The 12211-nt window shown below is 45.9% G+C and overlaps 1 long non-coding RNA gene across 1 annotated transcript; it reads left to right on the forward strand.

Moving 5' to 3' along the window:
- Positions 1–6678: 6678 nt before the first annotated feature.
- Positions 6679–9511, forward strand: LOC135399679 (uncharacterized). Its single transcript, XR_010424383.1, has 3 exons — positions 6679–6821; positions 7575–7696; positions 9178–9511. It is a non-coding gene; the product is annotated as an uncharacterized LOC135399679 (long non-coding RNA).
- Positions 9512–12211: the final 2700 nt, after the last annotated feature.

A 12211-nucleotide genomic window follows, 5' to 3' on the forward strand; every position in this document is an offset into this window, starting at 1 on the left:
ACTTATGCTGTTCATAATTGTCACAAAAAAGGCGTACGCCTACCGTTTTCAACAAATCAGGGCAGATGAATGATATCGTTATCTGCCCTGATTTGTTGAAAACGGTATGCGTACGCCTTTTTTGTGACAATACTTTCACGTCAACTTTCAGAACTTTCACGGAGACACGATACTCGCAAAGAACATCGGCGATCGTGAGCGTCTAGGAGCGTGAGAAAGGGAGCGTCTAAGGCGGTGGCGGAGATGCAGAGATGGAGGGAGTGTGAAGGGAAGGGAAGTCGCCGGCACAGTCCTAAGCAGGGTGTCGGAGCGAACCGAAAACCGGAACCGAAAACCGAAAAAAACTGCTATTTTGGTGCGCACCGGAACGGAATTTTTTTTCGCTCAGGAGGAAAACCGAAAAATATATTTAGCGGTTTTCGGTCCAAGAAAAAACTTCGAATGAAACAGAGCGATGAAACTAACTAAGCGAACTAAGCGAATGAAACAGACGTCGTGTGCTCTGAAGTCATGTCATGGATACTATACGAGGGTTATACGGTTACGGTAGAATGTATGTCGGTATAGTATGACCCTTACGCTCCCTTTGTAATGGTTTATAGTTCGCGCACGCACACAGACTTCGAGGTACATGTGACTCTCTAGCAATGTGCAGTAGTGTTCGTTTTAATTTGATCCCCCCAAACTCTCCTCAACTAAACAGCGACCCAAGGGGGCTGCATAACGGCTTCTTTATCGCTAATGTCGCGCAACGCGTCCCTTGTTTGAGAGCAGCTAAGTTGAATACATTTACGTATGCGCGAGGGCAAGCCCGTGCAAAGTGGCAACTCTTTTGTGGACAGGACACGAAGAAAATAAAACGGAGCCGTCGAGCGCGTTTGTTAATGAAGGTGTTCCTCGATTTGCGTCGTACTCGTGCGGTGGTGCTTGCTGGCTAGACAGTAGCAACAGACATTCGGATGGGACACAATCGCTCCAACCCAGCAAGAAAGTACTTTACGTATGACGTCACGACAAACAAGTCCGTTTGTAGCATGCGCTTCAATAAAGGAGAAAGCCCATTTGAACAGACAGTAACCTACAGGAACCAGGAGCTACCAATTTCACAGCTGTCTATTGGTATTAAATGCCGTGTATGCGGAATAAACCGGTTTACATTTTGTAACATTGATTTTTTTTTGTGGGGATCAATATTCCAAGCAGAAGCGGAACCGGTTAAAAACCGGTATGAACCGTTATTTTTTTTTTTTTTTGCTCCGGAGCAGAACCGGTACCGGATCGTTTATGATGTAACCGGAACGAAAACCGGAACGAAAAACGTTTCGGTTCGACACCCTGGTCCTAAGGGTCTCTGCTTTGCACGCGGCATAGTTGGTATGATCGTGCGAGGCTGAGGTTCTAAATTCATCCATGTGTTAATTGTGATGGAAAGCAATACAACACAGTTTTCTGTTACTCGAGAGCCAATAAATAAATCATATCCATAGAAATGAACCATAGAAAACCGAACCACGTAACAGAATGTGGCGCAACACTTCGACGAACGCTCTCGAAGACTTTAATTCCACGTCCAGACAAAGTATAAATGCGATACGTCTCCAGCGCGTCCTTCCTCTTTAGCATGCGTCTTCAAACAGGGCGAAGATGATTTACACAAACAGAAAATAGGTACGTCTTGCGACCGGAAACGGCAGGTGTTTACAGGTCGTCTTCCTTTAGGATACATCTTTAACCGAGTGATGTCGAAAACGTATTATGAAACAGAAAAACTGTACATCTGCAGACGTAAAGGAACGACGTTTACAGGAGGTTTTCCTTTAGCATACGTCTTTAACAGATAAACCGGAGACCTATTATAAATGGAGAATCTCTACATCTTGCAAACGTAAACGGACGACGTTTACAAGAGGTCTTTCGTTAGCATACGTCTTGAACAGAGACGGCGGAAACAGACTACAAACGAAAAATCAGTACGTCTTGCAAACGCAACCGGACGACGTTTACAGGAGGTTTTTCATTAGCCTACGTCTTAAACGGAGACGGTGAAGACTTATTAACAATGAAAAATCTGTGCGTCTAGCAAACGTAAACGGACGACATTTACAGGAAGTTTTTATTTAGCACATATCTTTAACAGAGACGGCGAAGACGTATTATAAACAGCAAAACTATGCGTCTTGCACAGTCTTAGAAATAAACTTCACCGCATAGCACGCTCGTAGCCCACCATCATCTCAAGTGATATCGTTATCTGCCCTGATTTGTTGAAAACGAGAGGCGTACGCCTTTTTTGTGACACTTATGCTGTTCATAATTGTCACAAAAAAGTCGTACGCCTATCGTTTTCAACAAATCAGGGCAGATAACGATATCATTTGAGATGATGGTTGGCTAGGAGCATGCTATGCGGTGAAGTTCATTTTTAAGAGTCCACAAGTAAAGCGACGACGTTTACAGGAGGTTTTTCTTTAACATACGTCTTTAACAGAGATGCCGAAGACGTATTATAAACGAAAAATTGGTACGTCTTGCAAATACGGAATGAAATGGGAAAAAGAGGACGAAGAAGTTGAGAGGTTGGAGGACGACGAGGAGGTTAGAGACAGGTCGTAAAAGGGAGGCGACGAAGGGTTTTGACGCAGTGTGGACGTGGAACGTACCTTGGAACGGACGTGTACAACTGTAACATGGAACGCAACATGGACTGTAACATGTAACTGTGACGTGGAACATCCCTATGCTGTGCCGATGAGAGCCAAAAAGCGCTAAACCGTCGTCTCCCTTCAGATCGGCGTTCTAATGATCGCCGTGGAGGGTGACAATGTAGTGCATGCCTGCTCTTCGTTTTTAGGGCGAGGGCAGTACTATTTTTGAACCGTGATGTGGGCGAGCTTGCGCTTGTCCCATCCTACAGTTGGCAATACAAAACAGACTGTAACGGACCTTAAGATGTAAGTGATTAAAATAGCGTGTTGCTGGGTACATCTTGTATTTCTTGTAGTGTTTCGCCTTCCACTGGGATCGAATGGACGGGCTTTGCCCCCGAGAGTGGGCATATAGGCTCCCACAAATGGCGCCCAGGCGTGGGGCACGAGCTCGTTCGTTCGACGACGTGGAAGACGCAGCACGTTGTATTTTTTTCGTTCCAGTTTTATTTTAGTGTGATACCGCCGGATTGTGGTACTTCAATCACTCCGTGTTCTTTCATTTTTTTCTTTGTATCTCGCTTTGTTGGGCCAGCGTTTTTGCTGCTCGTTTTGTTCGAGTGTTATACCTCCCACCCGGTGCCTGACCCGGGGAGCAGATAGACCGTACGCCGCCTCGCAGGTACAACGTCCGCACTGGAGCAAAAGCGTGCGTGGAGCAAACGTGCGAGCCCCGCAGGCACGCACTAGGCGGTGCCGGCGTCGAGACTGTGCCTCGGGTTAGATCAGAAGGAAGATGGCGGATCGCCTTCAAGGAACCGGCGATAAAATTTAATTTTTATACGTTTTACGCAATATACGAGGGTCATTCCTGTTTAACTTCGTTAGCTCCTCTTTAATTAGCTCCTCTTTCACGTAAAAGCATTTGATTTTTGTTTTTATTTTTTTTTCCTTTAAAAAAAGCCACTGGTCCCGATACGGAACTACATCCTCCATAACGTTTTGTTCTGATTCTGGACTTGAAATATGCCGCCAGGACATCATAATATGTTTCGTTGTTCACTATTTCAATGATCAGCAATTGTACCCTGACGATTTCGAAAAAAAAAAAAAAAGAAACTAAAAGAAAAACGGGGTTCGATCGCTTCGGGTGCTGCAGCAGTGCGCTGGTCACCAGGTCGGGGTGAGTTCAATACATTTCTGTTGCCTCCAACGAACTTACGTGTGCTTGCTGCACTTGCTACAATAATATATATGCGTCTTAACCAAGTTTAGCCAAGGTTTCTATACTTGTATCGTTTGTTGAAAACATCACTTTAACCAACTGGACCCTCACGTAACCTCTTCGAATTGTCTTACCTGTTGCCTGCTAATGTCCGTTGGGACGTCGTCGACTGGAGTCTTCACATTGTTGGCGGAGGATAACCGCCGCTTCCCAAGTAGCGCAATGTACTGAAAGTCGAGTGCAATAGGGGTGGACGGTATGTGTCTTATCAATGTTTCTTAGTTTCAAGAGTCTGTTCAAGGTCTTCCACCTACCCGTCCACCCCTATTGCACTCGAGTTTCAGTACATTGTGCTGCTTGGGTTTACACGATTTCCGCCTGCGCTCTGCAGTATGCTTGTCATGGTAAGGGGTTTTCCTCAAACTGAAGTGACGAGACGAAATGGTTAGATAAAATATTGTGTTGCTATCAGCACGCAAAACTAATGCGAGATGTGATCGAATGACGGCGCGAGCTGCAACAACCATCACACACGTCGTCATCTTCTGCATCGCACTCTCTGGCTGAGAGCCTGGATCCACAGGTCGGTCATCATCTCTCATCAGCAACGATTTCTGTGCGCGCGATTGGGTACATTTGGATCTCATTCACCGTTAGTTTCCCTTGATAAATGAAGCTATATGAAGCTAGTTTAGAAAAACTAGGCTACTTTGCTATTTTTGAGATCGAGCTGTCAAGACCTGTAGGAAACGCTAAAAAAACTTGTTGAGTACAGTGTTTTTTTTAAATTCCGTGTTAGCGCCGCGAAGCTACTGCGGCTATAAGCGACGTAGAGACGTGGACAGATGGAGAGAGGAGAGCAGGGAGGAGCGAGGGACGTGGGGTTTAGTATGCATCCTGGGCAGACCTCATCCGTACAGTGCCGACATTCTTCTGGAAAGTCTGCCGGAAAACCCCAGACAGCACGAGCAACCCCCGGTGCGAAGATTCGAACCCGCATCACATCCCAGTCCCGGCGTGGAAGGTGATCATCCTAACCACTATGCTATACGGGAGCTGGTACAGAGCAAAGTGGGAGGGTGAAGCAGGCGCCGACACGGAGGGAACACTGAAACCGCTTGAAAGTAAAAAGAACGGGGTGACCACGGAGGCAAAACGAACGAGTGGGTGAACGATATTGGCGAGGGACGTAATTGAAGCAAGAGCGCCTGGCAGAGGGGGGGGATATGTTTATTATATATAAAAAAATAAGAGGGAAAGGTTAGCCACCGGTATGGCGGCTTGCTATTCCCAGGAAAAAAAAGGGGGGAAATAAAGGCAAACAAAAAGAAAAACAAAGAAAACGGAAAACAAATAAATAAAAAGAAAAACAAAAGAACAAAGAGGAAAACAAACATGAAACTGGTCACAGTTCACCCAGAAGGCCACAGGACCGCAGAAACTGGGCAAGTGCCTTTGTCACCTGACTGTATTGTGTGGAGCCGAGCAGCGTAGCTAGAGATAAGTCCGAAATCGTCAGGCGAGCGATGCGCGACCGTAGGAGGAGACGATGTTGGTGGTAACGAGTGCAGTAGAGGAGTAAGTGCGGGATGTCTCCTTCAACATGACAGGTGGTGCAGTTGGGCCTGGCAGAGCAAAGCTAATAATGTATGCGAGAATGTTGGAACAGGAAGTTGCAGCCGGCAGCGCAGGTCCGGGGAAAAAAGAGGATGCTCCGTAATGCACTGCAACAATGCGCTAGTGCGTCGCTACCGGGCCCACTACACGGCAACACAATACACGTCCGGCTCCTCTGACTGCAAAACCCCACAGAGGCAGCTGTTGTGCTGTTGCTTTTGAAGTGGGCGTCTGGGAAGCACTGAATCGAGAAGCTGCTCGTAACTGACGAACGCCGTCATCGTGGCGACCGTGCAGTTTCTCCTCCGTATCTACTATACAGTGTCGTTGCGATGGATCCGTAGAATAAGGATCATTGTCCTCTATTACTGCGTCACTGCTGTCCTCGATGATTTTATCTGGATAGCGACGACAGTTAACATTCGCTCGCGTCGGACATGTTGACATCCCAATGCCTTGCAGAGCCTACAGACGACGGCGGATCAAAAGCATCCCGGTTCAGATTCTGGAGGCCGCGCCCTGATTGGTTCTTAGATAAATACGTTTCCACGTTTTTTGAGAGAGGGATTACCGGAATACACACAACACCCGTTGTCTGCTCTTGTCGTGTATTCCATCGAATAACAGACGAACAAACAACGCCACTATTTTGTGTGGGGCTTGTTGTGTTTCGATGCATGTTCAGCAGTCTATAAGGAATACACTTTAGTTTTGAAATCGCACGAAACGGATGCGACTGTCACTTTAAAGTATATTTTATCTCCAGAGCACTCGTGTCCACCACGCTCACGATGGAGCACCATCAAACGACATTTTGTCAGATGGATCTTAAATTTGACAAGCATATAGGTGGAATCAAGTTTCGCTTTGCAGGGACCCAGCGAAACTCCGAACTGAAGCCTGAGCTCTGAGCCACGAACAGAGTCCTTCCTGACGCGCCTAATATATGAGATATCTTATTGTTAAAACATCACACAGTGCACAAGTACTCAACTGGAACAAAGCTTTTCCTTGGGCTTATTGGCTCGATGATTCATTCAAATTACTCAAACTGGAGGTCGAACCCATGGCCGTACATGGGCATTTTGCTGTGCAGGAAGGAAACGCCGCGTTTCTGAACGGCTACAGGATGGCCTAGATGTTAAGATGTCTGCTCCAACGCGTATACCACATCTCTCCATATCACATCCGCTAGGAACACAGCAGGGAACCCGTGATCAAACCCAACGAAAGCATTAAGGTCCTGCTGCTCACTAGAGGAACAACACAGTCGATCTCGCTCAACTTTGACTTTCAGTAGAGGAACTAAGGGAACCTCTACCGTCAAATTGAAAGTAGGTACGACTCTAGAATATCTTGGGAGTGTAGCGGTGACGGTTTCGCATTTTTGGTCAGCAGTAGGTGTCGGTGGTACTGTTCGTACCTCCACTGCACATTTTCATTCTCACTTTCGAAACAGGATGTCGTGTTCTTTGATGTATTATTTTCCCAACAGGTAGGATCACTCGGAACAAAGAATATTCCGCACCGCATTGGGATGAGACACACGTGTGTGTGCATCGCGTTTCCTTTCGTTGCTTTAGAATCGTTATAGGTCGTTTGCAAAAGCACTCATGGAAATTACATGACCTCTGATTCGCCACACAAATATTAATACCAGTAATACCAGTTGCCGATACGGTGCTCCTTTGGCTTTATCCGGCTGTAAAATTTCTTGCTTTTCCGCGATGAGTGAGATCGTGTGATCCAAAATAACGAATATTTGAGTTTCCTATTTCAGGACGACGAGTCCGCGTTCATTTGTGTTTATTGATGGGCATTACTTCCGAGTGATGGAAGCCAACGTTTAGTGACATTACATGGCAGCGGCCAGTTTTTGCTAAGTAGTATACTTGTGACGAAGTCCCAACACCAATCTGCACATTAAACTCAATTGTGCAAGGAGTTGTGGAATCGTGGTGATGTTATTTCATGGATTGTAGCCTCCATAAGAGGACAGCAGCCTGACAATACAAAATCCGTCACTTTGAAAAAACACAAACGTTTTGAAGGGGACCCTGGAAAGACAGAGCTTTTTGCATTTTCAGAGAACCAGAGTGCGTTTACCTGCTGCTTCAGTCAACTCAAGCGACGAGGTTAAGAACAATGCCATCGCTCGTCACGATCTGTTTCCTTGCGGCGTTGGGCTTTCTAACACCGAATACCGATGGTAAGTGAAGTGCTGGAAGCACTGCCTTTCACAGCGGAACACTTTGGAACAGGCGTTGTGATGGGCAATGCAGGGTCAGAATCGATAGAGAATCGGTGGGAATGGGACCCTGAAAACAAAAACTGTTTTTTTTTCAAAAATTTGAAGAAAATGATCATAATGAAGATACTGTTTCTACCGCAAGTATAACTTGTTTATTGACATGTATATATAGCGTGTTACCTACTAAACGTCTACCCCTGCTCAACGCAAGCGGAACATTATGTTGTCTGCATATAAAGCTACGAAAACCCGGGAAGCAAATTCAGTCCCGGTAGATTTTCAAAGGGGTTCACCATCGCAGTGCAAAGTTATGACGCGAATCGTACGAATCCTGTGTTTAAAACAATCAAGATGGCGGTGAGGCGAAGTGCTGTTAAGGTATTGCTCTACGGACAGCAACATGTCGCTTTCCCAGACCCGTCTCCGTGTTGTTATTTAGCCCTAATTCTTGAAGGCTGGCGATTCGCACGAAGAGAAATGCATCCATCGTTCGACAACGAAGGAACTATTTTACAAAAGCGCCATGAACACTGCGAACAAAGCAAAAGTGATTAATGACAACGCCGATCATTCTCCGCTGCTCAATAGAGTACTTTGTAGGCTGAATGTGAATCCAAACATCGGGCGCTGCGAAATGTGCTGGCGTACGGAAAACGCCGTCTCGAATTTTTGAGGTTTTTTCAACCCTTTGAGAGGCTAAAAAAAATGTAGGTTTTCTTTTTTGGGGAGAGGGAGATTTGTGTTTTCTTTTTCTGTTTTTACATCTCTACAGTGTAACACCCTGTTTGAAATTATTCCCTTGCGGGGAGGCGCGTGTAGCTAGTACAACGTCCCTGTGACGACTGGAAGGCGCTCCGTTGCCACCGTTTTCATCTCGTCTCAATCGTGTGGATGTTTTTTTTTTTGTTGTTGTTGTTTTGGTCGCGCCTGGTGCGTCATTTTTCGCGTCTAGCTTGCACAGAATTCGTCAGGTGGAAGTGTGAGACAGGACGTGACCAATCCTGCATGGTCTATATGTGCCACGCCGTCATGGAAAGCCAGCTGATGAGGAGATTCTCCTGCCTGCTGCAGTCCCTGGGTGAGGGTTCGTTGTGAGCTGACGATTACATGACCGAAACTAACCACGCTGCGAGGCTCGAACACATGTGGCAACAGAGGAAAGACGACCTCAGCATACGCCTATTGAGTATGTCCTTTTCTGTGCGTGTACTCGGCTCAGCATGGCTGTTGTACCAGGTTTCACGCTTTCTCGTCGTTGTTAGGTCGTAACACTAGCTTGATACACAAAGGCGCTGCTTCTTAACGAAGCTTTGGCCCATGCAGGACCGGAATATGCCTGTTTTTAAAACACTCGGTGCATAATAATGTTTGGTTGTACGAACTTGCGTTAGATTATGGTTAGAGAACAAAGATTGAGATGCTCACTTTCCATGTCGTAGCGAGCGCCCTTCAAGACTGGGAGCCTCCGCAATGCGATCCTGGAATGGAATTCTCCCGGTGCGAAGATCCATGTCCTCGCATCTGTGGCCAGCCACAACCACTGTTGTGCGACGTCCTCTGCGGATCTGCCTGCAAGTGCAAAATGGGCTTCATTCGCTCTGGTAGCGCAGATGGGCCTTGTATCCCAGAAGATGAATGCCACCTTCTTCCGGAAGACATCTCTGGAAAATCCGGTCTCAGTGGGCTTTTGATGCCTTTGCCGGGGCCTCTGGAAAGCTCCCCTATGCGTGTGTATGACTTGCAATAAACGTGTTGCCTCATATACAAACCGTGCTGAAGTGTCTGTTTGTTCACTGTGAAAGATGATCATTGTCATGCTTTTTAGGCATAGCAAGCAGACCTTCGTGTGGTTAATTCTCCCGCTCTCATATTAAACAAATCATGCCTTCACCATGCATATTTCTGGAGCTGATCACTACAATTTTCAAACGGAACTTCACCGCGTAGCATGCTTCTAGCCAACCATAATCACAAGTGACATGGTTATCCTCCCAGATTTTTTGAAAAATTGTTTACGACTCTTTATTATACTTTTGTAGTTACTTTATTGCGACAAAGAAGTGCGCGGCCCGCGTTTTCAAATCAATCAATCAAATCAAATCAAATCAATCAAATCAGGATTCATAAGGGTACGAATTTGTGCAGTGGATGGCCTTCAACGTGTTATGTTGTGAAGCTCTCTCTTAAAAGACCTACTCAAATTACCTATTACGTACCATCTATTTCTCTATCAAGAGTGTACATAACTCTACAGCGTCGGTGCTCCTGTAAAGCTCTTTTCCGCTCGCATACGCACCGCAGAAGTCACTGGTAGTAAAGTATTTCTGACATGGTTTCCATAACAATGGCGGCATATCCGCCAACCTTGAGTGACTGCAATGACTTAATGGGGCTTGATATTGAACAATTGCTTCGTACCCTCTCGTCGCATTAAATATATTATGTTAAACACTTCACACGTGCACTATTAAGCATGAACTTCACCTCATAGTGTGCTCCTAGCCAACCATCATCTCGAATGATATCGTTATCTGACCTGATTTGTTCAAAACGGGAGGCGTACGCCTTTTCTGTGACAATTATGACCAGCATAAGTGTCACAAAAAGGGCGTACGCCTCTCCTTTCCATCAAATCAGGGCAGATCACGATATCATTCGGGATGATGTTTGGCTAAGAGCGTGCTATGCGGCGAAGTTCATTTTTAAGAGTGTGCATCTAAACTTTCCGCCCACGTGTCTCCAAAAGAGCAATGAAATAACTCTGATCCACAGAAGATTGTGTAGTCATCTTCCTAAACTATCCTTGACTGTTTAGCCCGCTTGTTAATCGTATCTTGCCTATTGCTATTCCTGAGTCAACAACTGAGACTTTTAGGATATACAGTGAACCCTCGTTATTATGACCATGGTCGTTCCCGAAAATTTGTCATAATGCGGAATTGTCATATTAACGGGCGAGATTTGCAGAGGTTCCACAGCATTGTCCCCCAAGAGTATGGTCATAAAGCGCGTATGTCAGATTATCGGGGGTCATATAAACGAGGGTTCCGCGTTTTCGACTTTAATCGAAAAACACCGAATACAGAGGGAAATTCCAAATATTAAGGCGGAGATGCCTCCTGGCTTTCGGTGTTACGAAGACATATTTCGTCTTGTCCTACGGGAAGGCACGCAGCCTCTACTGAATTTCGTTCGTACTGTTTGCGTCCCACAGCAGAAGCGGTGGAGCCTCCTGCATTCTGGAGACTCCATACAACGGAGTGGCCTCAGCTCTCGCAGTGTGCTGTATACATATTGCCGTCCCCTCTCTCCAGTGTAAACGTCGAGAGGGCGCCCTCGAAGTTGCGCGTTGTAAGCCGTAAAGAGCGCGCAGCAATGTCGGACACAAGCTTCGGCAAGTATGCTCGCGTTTATTACAGTAAGCTTAAATAAGTTCTGCTTTCGCTGGTTTCGTGTATGCGCCATCACCTCGCTGTGGAGCAATAAAGTTTATTTTGTGATGTCACGAAACTGGTAACTCGTATTGGTTGTTGTTGTTGCTATGGCTGCGTTAGACCCACAGCACTGAAATTACATTACGATTTCTATTCGCCGATAACTGTCGGGTAAATCATGTGCACGCCAGGAAAAACATCGAAAAACGCCGATTTCGTGAAAATCACTGAACACCGAAAAACATACGCCGAATCCGCCCAAAAATAAAAATCGGAAGCGCGGAAAACTAGATGTAAAATTTTAGAAAACCATTGAAACAGCTTATAACAAGTAGAACTTTTAGGATATAACTTTAACCATCAAAACGCCGCTTACTTCATTACACAGTGTATCAGGAACAACCATGGTAAATATTTTTGCTAGGCGGTGTATTAAATATATTATGTTAAACGCTCCACATCTGCATCTAAACGCTCCGCCCACTTGCCTCGGAAGAGCAAGGAAATAACATTTAGGGAACCCTCGAGGCCCCCTTCACTTCACCGAGCTGTTTGTCAGAAGCAACCATGCCAAATATTTTTGCTAAGCGGCCCATCAAAAATCTGCCGTGGCCAGAAGAAGGCACGACGGCCACGTCGAAACAGCAAATCCAGGAACAGGACGCGTCAAAAGCACCACGATACCCCCAAACGTGCAGCCTGCTGGCACGTCCCACCATGAGAGGAGGGGTGTTCGACTGACGATAGATAATTAGTCAACGGCCGGCTTCACCCGAATAAAGACATTCGTTCTTATGTTAAACACTTCACACGTGTACCTAAACTCGCCACCCACGTGAATCCAAACGAGGAAAAAAATAACTTTTAGAGAACCTTGGAAACCTTGCTCGGGGGAATGTGTTTATTATATCAAAAAAAAAAAAAAAGGAGGGAAAGGTTAGCCTGCCCTAACCTTGGTTGCTTCATGACGCATTGTATCAGAAGGAACTATGGTAAATATTTTTTTGCAAACCGCTGCATTAAATATTATTACGTTCAG

The sequence above is a fragment of the Ornithodoros turicata genome, chromosome 7 (genome assembly GCF_037126465.1).
Source record: "Ornithodoros turicata isolate Travis chromosome 7, ASM3712646v1, whole genome shotgun sequence".
Taxonomy (NCBI): Eukaryota; Metazoa; Arthropoda; class Arachnida; order Ixodida; family Argasidae; genus Ornithodoros; species Ornithodoros turicata.